Genomic DNA, 9,133 nt, shown 5'->3' on the forward strand with positions numbered 1-9,133 from the left:
CTAGACCTCTAGCTCCTGTGCCAAGCAGAAAGCACAGAGGTGAAATTCATATCAACCAGCCATTAGACAACCAAAATGAAGCATTACCTGGAGTAAGTAAATGTAATGTGATAACTGAATTTGAAATTGTAATCCCCTTCATTGATCGTCGCTGAGAAAAGTGTTACTTCCCAGGACCGAGAGTAAGAAGCTTTGATTTGAAATATACCTTTGTTTGAACTTTGACATGTCTGTGTTACCTAACTAACCTCCCCCTACTCACAGATGCCATTCATTCTTATCTCACAGCTCAGACCAAACATAAAAGCAAATCAGTGGTAGCACACTTTACCCAATAACCATGCTGGATGTTGCACAACATCTTAATTGATTTGTTCCAAAACCAGATGAAGTGACTCACAAAAATCTGCGCTATATGCCCCTAGATAAGTGCAAAGGAACACGAGTTCTGCTTTGAAGAGTATCCAGCAATTATGTGTGGTATTTGCGGACAAACGTCATTGTTCATGGAATTTAGGGTCGAAGCTGAGACCCTTACAGATGATTTATGTATTCAGCTGGGGATGGGGGTTGATAAAATGGGCAAATTTCATCTGGTTGTCGCAAGCTCCAGCCCAGCGGGCCTAGAGAAGGCTTAAACATAAGCAGGACGGGTGCCAGGTCCTCTCCTCGGCCATTGTGCTTTAATTAACCTACATAGGAGCTGACTGCTTAAATGTGCAGTGATAGATAAGGCCCCTTGGATGATTGATTTATTTACTGCACATGCTAGTGATTTCCATAACATTACTACCCCAATTACTAGCCATATGAGGCACAAAAGTCATTAACAGCCAGCCTCAGTGTATGTATGGCCATAAATGTACCAAAATACAGTAAAACATCTATTATTAGCTTCCAAATATTAGCTTCCAAAAAACATGACCAAGCGTCATGGGACCGGAATCTGGAAGAAAAATCTCTCTTCACCAAGATCAGCCAAGGTCAGTGATGTTTCAGTGAAGAACAGCGAGGAACAATTACACTGAATGATCAAGAGATGGTGGATCCACGACTCTTGGAGACATTGTTTTACAAAAGCACACTGGGTCTGGCTTTGTCAAGTGAAGTCTGGCATGGGCCCAGCAGCAGTCTTAGGCTGTGATTGCAGCAGAACGTCTCCATCAGAGAGCACTAGAAGGTAACGGTGGGATTAAAATGGGCACTGCTGGCACATACAGGCGGGAAGGGTGTTTCTTTTTTTTTTTTCACTAGGCCATTGTTCCATATGTGCTCCACCTGCGCCTCTCAGAGCCTCGCGCCAAACACACGGCCGGCAGGCTCTAGCATCCTTGCTGATTGGAAGTTGCCATGGTGACGCTGGAAGCCGGTGCTGAAAATGGGGGGGTGCGCTGTAAATCTCAACATGGTATTTTTTTAATTTAGGAAATTGGCAAAGGAAGTGTAGTAAATGAATCGTCGTTAATAATAATTCACATATGGGACAAAACACAATTAGGCTGTTTTTGGCTACAGGCAGAGAGCAGGCAGCCCCCTCTAAAATGTGATCTCATCTCATCAAAGGCACTTCAGCTCTCCCAGTAGTCCTGAGTGAGGAGATAGTATGCCTCAATCTGATAATGATGTTTATGGAAATAATATCACTGAAGATTATCATTGGACACAGAGAGCAGTGAGATGGAGACATCAATCATTAAAAGATGACCCATAAATTGATTCCTTATCAGCTCATTCAGGGTAAGAGTGATTCAGTGCATTGGCTTATTAAACAACTAACAGAAAAGTCAAATTTATTCTTTCCCTGTGGGAAGCTTACCCACTACCCAATGTTGTTTTGTTTCATGAGGTATTTTTTCATAAAGTGTTTGGAGTGCAGAGGAGAGGCGAGCAGCAAAGCTCACCCGTAGCTTTTAATAACATGATGGCCACCATCCAGCTTCAGACAAGTGCTGGGATTGGCTGATCCCTTCACACCCTGGCACCTGGAGCAGCCAGAAGTGTGTGTGTGTGTATGTATGTGTGTGTGGGTGAGAGAGAGGAAGAGGGTGAGAGAGGCTGTTATTGGTGGCTGCACTATTGGAGGTGTGACATGACGAGAATCAAAGGCCCTCACCTGCAACCAAGTGAGAAGAAAAATCATTAAAATGGTTTCAGGCCAAAAGCCTTTGCATAAAATCCAGAAACATTTAGTTTTTGAAAAAAAAAAAAAAAAGAACATTTCTCCTGTTGTTAAATTCAAAGTTTGATGTACATTCAAGAAAATTCTTGGCTCTGGTTTTGGTATTTGCAGCAGGTGTGTGAGGGAATATGCGAGGAGAAAAACCTCCCCAAATGAAATCTGCAGGGCTCAAGTTTGTGTGAGACAGACAAAGCCGCAGTGATGCTCCCAACACGCCATGGTGACCCACGTATTTGCGTATGATTAGCACCCCCTGCTGAAAACGGCTGTGCAAATATGATATGTACATTTGCATGTTTGTTGTCATTCATTTGACCATTAATCCATAATCCAAACTAAACTGCTGGTAAACAGCATTGTGTGGCTGTGTGTTTGATTGTTCAGCTGTGGTTGCAGGATCATCCATTGGGTTAATATGTGCGGAAAGGAGCTTTGGGTCACGACTGCATCATTGATAAAGATGAATTTTATTTCTGCCATTTCCTGATGTAGAATTCTTATTTCCACTTATCTCAATCAGAAAAAGCAGAAATGTTAACTGTTGTGATCTGAGGATGTATTTCTTAAGTTGGTGCTGTTTGTGGGGCTCCTGCACTGGCTTATCCAGTGCGGATGTGACCTTTCCGAGTCATTGAAAATGCAGAGTAGCTACAGACAAACTGACCTGCAGAGGAATTAGCCGCTGCTCCTTTCGTCTCCTGCAAACCCAACAGCTTGAACACGCCTGGGCGCTGCCTCACAAAGGCGCTCTACAGAGGAGGCCTATTAATCTTCCCAAAGCCTCAAAAAGCAGAGGAGTCAGTGTGGGCCCCTGAGTCTGGTGCCTGGGGCCCACAGACAGGGGTCCTTGGCAAGCTCAACGGGGTCACTCTTGGCCCCCGATCAAATAGGCGGGGGCGGGACAAGGGCACAGGACGGTGTACCTGTGCCCTTTAGCAGATGCCAGGCTGAGGTGTGCTCGGGGGAGAGGTGAGAGGATCAGTCCTGGTGCTGCTGGCCTTCCACAACATCAATCAGGATGTAGCTGCTGTTTCTCCATCATTAAAGAGGCGATAGATGGAAGGTGATCTGAAAGCACTGCAGCTGTCTCTGGTGTTAAAGACCCAACGTGAATGAATAAACAACACCTGTGGCACCACTTTTGCTTTCACTGTTGTCTTTGTTGTTCAAATTATCATGTAGAGACATAGTTCTAGTATCAGTTTGATCTCTTGATACATGAAGTGATAATACCTGCGTGCAACGTCTACATTGTGGGTGTAGATAATTTGTTTGCTTGTGGTCTGAACAATAAGCCTGTTCACAAATTTTTTGTGGGAGCTCAATAGGACAAACTGATCACTTCACACTAGGGCGTGTTTTTCCACATACAAAAGTACAACTCTAATGAAATGAACAATTAACCCCTGAGGCTTTTTGGGAGCAATTGTATTATCATTTGTTTATCTTACAGGTAATTTGGGAAATATAATAGGATAAACTTACTATGTACTTAAATCATGAGTCTGATGATATTCTATCTTCTTAATGTCAACGAATCCCATGAAAAGTCTAAAACCAACTATAAATTGATGGTACTGACAAGGGTTGTTTATGATATTCTTTTGGACTACAGAGATCCACTGTTCAAAAATTTAACACATATCATTGAGCCAAACCGTTGGACTGGGTTTATTCAATATGATGAACATTGGCACTGTAGTTTACTTTGACTCAATCTCACATAGATCTCCCTGCCACCATAAATATTCAGAATATGTGGTAATGTGTATTAATCCGCAGCTGGAAATAGTCCCCAACACAATTGTTTGCTAAAAACTACAGTTTAAGAATTTTTTTTTAATGAAACTATATATTTAGGCACCTTTCTGGTGCCTGGGGCCCACAGACAGGGGTCCTTGGCGGGTTCTTTAAAAGAATTACACATCCAGTGGGCTTGGGGCTCAGTGTCACAGACAGTCGAGAATACAGACACATTAATGATGCAATGAACAGCAGTCAACCACAGTTAACACAATTCACACAGAACAAGATAAGATAGTCCTTTATTAGTCTCACTGTGGGGAAATTTGCAGTGTTTCAGGATCAAAGTCGACAATATAAAAAAACTGCAAAATGTCATATCAAATATAAAACATTTTAAAAAGATAAATGCAGTAATGTGGTAAATGCAGGAGGTTGCGCAAAAGCAGATATCAAATGCGGTTTAATTCTAATTCTCAATAATAAATTACATATGTATGTATAAGGTTCCATATTTTACATATTATTTTATTTTGTTATCCATATGTATATATATTTATGGTTTTAAGTACAATAAAATTGTCCTAGTTATAGTTAGTTACACTACTGGTTTCCTTTCTCAGGCCTCTCTCTGGAGCTCTATCAACAACAAGTTTGTCTCTCTTCTGATTGGCTGACTGTGTCTGAATGATCAAATAAAAATATAGCAGATTTCAGGTAAAAATTTGAAGAAACCAGGTAGGCCGTGGTGGGCACATAGCTCAGTGTGGTGACTGTTTCATTGTGACATCACTATGTTACAGAACTCCTGACGGCTCATTTTAAGGCACAGTTTTTGAAGATGGGATGAGTGTATTTTGTCCATGGAATGCACACTCTGATACTTACTATAGACTCTAGACGTGCTTTATAATCATAAAAGACATGGAAATCTCACTTTCTGCAATATGGGACCTTTGATGTTACTCATCATGTAAACCCAGTAGGCTTGCCTTAAAATCACTAACATCATACTAATGTAATGTGATTATTTTTTAGATATACATTAGAAAGCATCTTCATGAGGTATCTTCGAGTAAGACCAGTTCTCTTCAAGTCCCAAGGGTGCAGTTTTGAATCCAACAGTGACCTTTGACCTTTGTGGGGGAGGTTAAGGGAAACCAGAATTTCACCTCAGACATAAAAAAGAATCACATTATTAATATTATCTATATCCATCAACCATTTCAAAGTAATGTGTGCAAAGAGGAAATATTGCAAGGTGCTGCCCTCTTTGAGAGAAACCTCCACACTCTCTGAATAAATCAGAATTAAAAGAAGGGGGAAGATGGCAACTCTGTGCTCTCAAGTCATTTATCAGCAGAGAGCTGTGGTTTTCTCATGCTTTAATATTTTACTCCCAGGGTGTGAACAGAGGCTTGCTCCTATCTCTTCAGAATGCTTCTGTCCTCACTCAAATCTGCAGTCTGGTCAAATCACCTTTATTTCCAGTGAAATTTGAATTATATAGAGTTTAAAAAGTTTGTGTTTAATATGTGTTTTTTGACACAAGTCAGTGTTTTTTAATCAAAAACTGTAATGAAGTTTCCTGCTTAAACAGGCAACAGGAAACATTCAATTTTTTTTTTTTTATTTTCCATCAAATCATCCAAAAGCAAAACCATAAAATTATCCTGTTATCGTGTTAAAACTTCAGCATCCTTTAGCTGGCTCTATTGCCTCTTAAACAAACAAACCTTGCTTGGGCTTTTCAGTGTGTGTGAGGACTTGTCAGAATAGATGTACCCTGCTGTGGCTGCTGCTCTTTTCACCCCACAGCCTGTGAGGACTGAACAGAGCTCTACTGTGCCTCAGCGGACATTGAAATTCCCTCGACGTTTGTACAGTGAATTCCATTTCCTTGCCTTTTGATTCAAACTTTTTTTTCCCTTCTCTTTTTTGCTGTGAAGTACCTTTTTGTCCCCTGTTTGAACTTCAGTGAAGAATCGCTCTGCAAATGGGGGTTGGGGTCAGACAAAATGGGTAACGTGAATGACTTGAGAAGGGAAGAAACTATAAAGAATAATGGCACACAATGAATAAGGAAATGCATTAAATAACCTCTATTGTAAATCTTGGCAACTTCTGTCAAGACTGGGAGTGGGCTGTTTATATAAGTGGACTAGGAAATTAGCTTTTATCAGCTCTTATCAACCATTTAAAGTGATTTAAAATTATTTTAATCTGCAACAACTGCTTATAGTGTTGGAATTTAGTTTTAGTTCACATTTTGAAAAAACAACCTATTAGTTAAATCTCAGAAACCATTATTCATTGAATTACATTTTTTTCCCACTTATTGTACTTACTTTAACACCTTTAAGTCATGCTTCTGAGGCTGGTTGCTGGCTGTTGGTTGGACACATCTAATTGGTGGCTAATGAGGAAGTGAGATTCAATGTGCAGCACTGGACACTTCTTTCTTTCCCCTGCACCCTAGAGTTTGGATGGTCAATGTCTCTATTGCCAACCGAAGGTGTCTACATTGACTGGGGGGTTCAGCTCAGAACAGCTTGTTCTCATCGCAGTGAGGTTCATCTATACTGTATGTGGGGTGTGGATTAGGGGATGAAAGAATGCCACTGACTGTGAAATTGCCTGATTTTTATCGGGGATGTTGGGGAGCAGCTGTGCACAATCCTCTGCCCTAATCCTGGGGCCGGAGAGAGGACTGAGCAAGGAGGGGAGGTGTGTATGTGTACTTTTGCCTGCCTGTGTGTGTTGCATACATACCAAGGTGTATAATGGAGAAGTTCTGAATGGTTGTGTTTATGTATGCCCCTTCAGTGGAGTAGTTATCCCTGATAAGTTATCCCAGTGTTTGTACTCTCATGAGTGTTTCTGCAGCAGGGTGGAACCAGCGGTGTCGCTGTGATGCAGGAAGGATTCAGCAGATGACTGAGGCGACGGCTTTGCTTTTCATGTTTCAATTGGTAAAGGCCATCAGCAGTTAAGAGCTGTGTCATAACAATATTATTGATGCGTTGACTGTATAATCCTGTCTCTCCACGATCTGACCAAGCCTGATGCTGGAATAGAGAGGAGGAGAAAATCCAATTGGGAAGTTTGTCAAGATTTTTATTGAATTTTCAGTTTATTCTGCATAGTGGTGAATACATAAAACTTTTATCTTGTAGTCACAGCCGCAGGCAAACTTAAAGCTGCACTCATCATTTTTTTAATATTAAAAGTCAGTCAAATAACTATGTGTAATGGGAACAATGTCACTCATAGTGACAAACCCACAGAAAGTTATCACCCACCTGTTCCCCTTAGCTCTATGAGGAGTCTCTTTAAGCTCATTTTTCTGACCCCAACTTTCAGCTCAGTCTCACCTCTCTCATTAACCTTGTTTACAGATGCAGCAGGCAGCTGTTTTTTAGCACATAAAGCTCTGGTAATTACACTCCATGCTACCCTCCCAGCACCAGGTGGGAGGCAGACAGATCGAAGTTTAAGGGACAGTGAATATTGGACTTAAACTCATCAGGTTGACAGAAAAACATCAAATGAATGATAAGGTTGTTTCATGATTTCTGAATGTATCATTAGCTAACTGTTTCCCAACATGCTGGCTATATAGCTACTTTCTGATATGAGGTGATATGATGTGTCAATATTTTGTTCACAGCTTGTTAAACTGCCCTCTAGTGGCCAAAACAAATTGAAGGAATGCTGCTTTAAGGGGGCTATTTGTAAGTTTTCTCTACTGCCAAACACGGCTTCTTGTCACAACTGTGGTGGTAATTATCACTTGACGTGAGCTTCAGCCATTGTTGTGTGCATAAGACAAGAGGTTATAATACGCCCTCTGAGCAGCACTACGTCTTCAGGGCAGAGTGGAGGCTACAGTGAGTCGTTATCGGGGAGTCACAAGGCATGCTGGTTAGCGTCCTAACTTCAGTTGAAGAAAGGACGCGACAGAGGCAAGACATAACATGTTGGTGAGTAAAGGAATGAAGTTTTATGCTGAACTCACAATGTTCCAGACTGGTGAGTAAACAGCTGTCAATGTTAATGTTGGCTATGTAGCAACTGTAAAACTTACAGCTCCTTAAGAGAGATTTAAGCAAAATATAAATCAAAAGCTGTTTAAAGTTAATAGCAAACTAAGTTTTCCATATCAGTTCATATACATAATGTATGAAGTATTAAAGTCCCTCACTTGAGCATTTAAAATTTTACCTAAGCAGAAGTTTAAAGTATAATAAACCTTTCATGTCACACATAGTAATTTGTTGTAAAATTATTAATTGTAAAATTTAACAAAATATACAGTAAATGTTTTGTTTGTTTGTTTGTTTGTTTTTGGCCATTTTTGACATCTTAGGCTATATTATGATAAGAACAGTAACAGAGAGACAGGGAAACGAGAGGGGAAGGCACGCAGCGAAGGGCCTGAGATAGGTTCAGAACCAGGCCACTGCAGTAAGAACCGAGCCCAAATGGCACGTGGTCCACCAGGTGGGGTTCCCCAAATATACAGTAAATACTGAACAGAAAAGTATGAATTAATAATTATTAGGTCTCACATAATGAAAATACTTAAGTTGTGTTGTAATTCTAAAATTGTAAACAAATATAGTTCTTATATAAACACACTGTTTCTTTTCACTGTTGGACATAGTCATGGAAAACTACAGGATAAAATGTCAGTTTGGTTAACCAAGTTACATCATAACTTATATGGATTACTTGCATCTCACATACATCATTGTTTTTTTTGTGGGGTTTTTTTCTCACAGTGAATTCACAGCATGGGGTTTTGAAAAACAGTGACTCTTTGATGCCTTGTGTTTGATGTAGTGCTGCCCGCATATAGAAGCATGTTTGGTGTGGGCGACGCGTGTGACTGAAGTTCTCTATCTGCCTCTCTGTGACAGGGGAATCATTTCTTGTGGCGGCACTCAGATATTTGCATACATGATGAATCGAGGCCTATCTCGGTGGCCATGCCTGACGCGCGGACTGAAATATACTCAGCAGGTGACAGGCAACCATATGCCTCAAATGCCATGGGGTCCTGAAGCCGGATCATCTCCAAAGGCTAACTGGCAGGTCTAAGTAGGGACGGCATTAATACATATTATTCACAAAGAGCATGATTGAACAGAAAAATGTGCCCGGCGTGTACCCAGCTGCTTTGTTGGCACACAGCTCAGCCTCTGCCTG

Source organism: Trachinotus anak, unplaced genomic scaffold (genome assembly GCF_046630095.1).
Source record: "Trachinotus anak isolate AG129_WGS33_773 ecotype Australia unplaced genomic scaffold, CSIRO_AGI_Tana_v1 ptg000005l, whole genome shotgun sequence".
Lineage (NCBI taxonomy): Eukaryota > Metazoa > Chordata > Actinopteri > Carangiformes > Carangidae > Trachinotus > Trachinotus anak.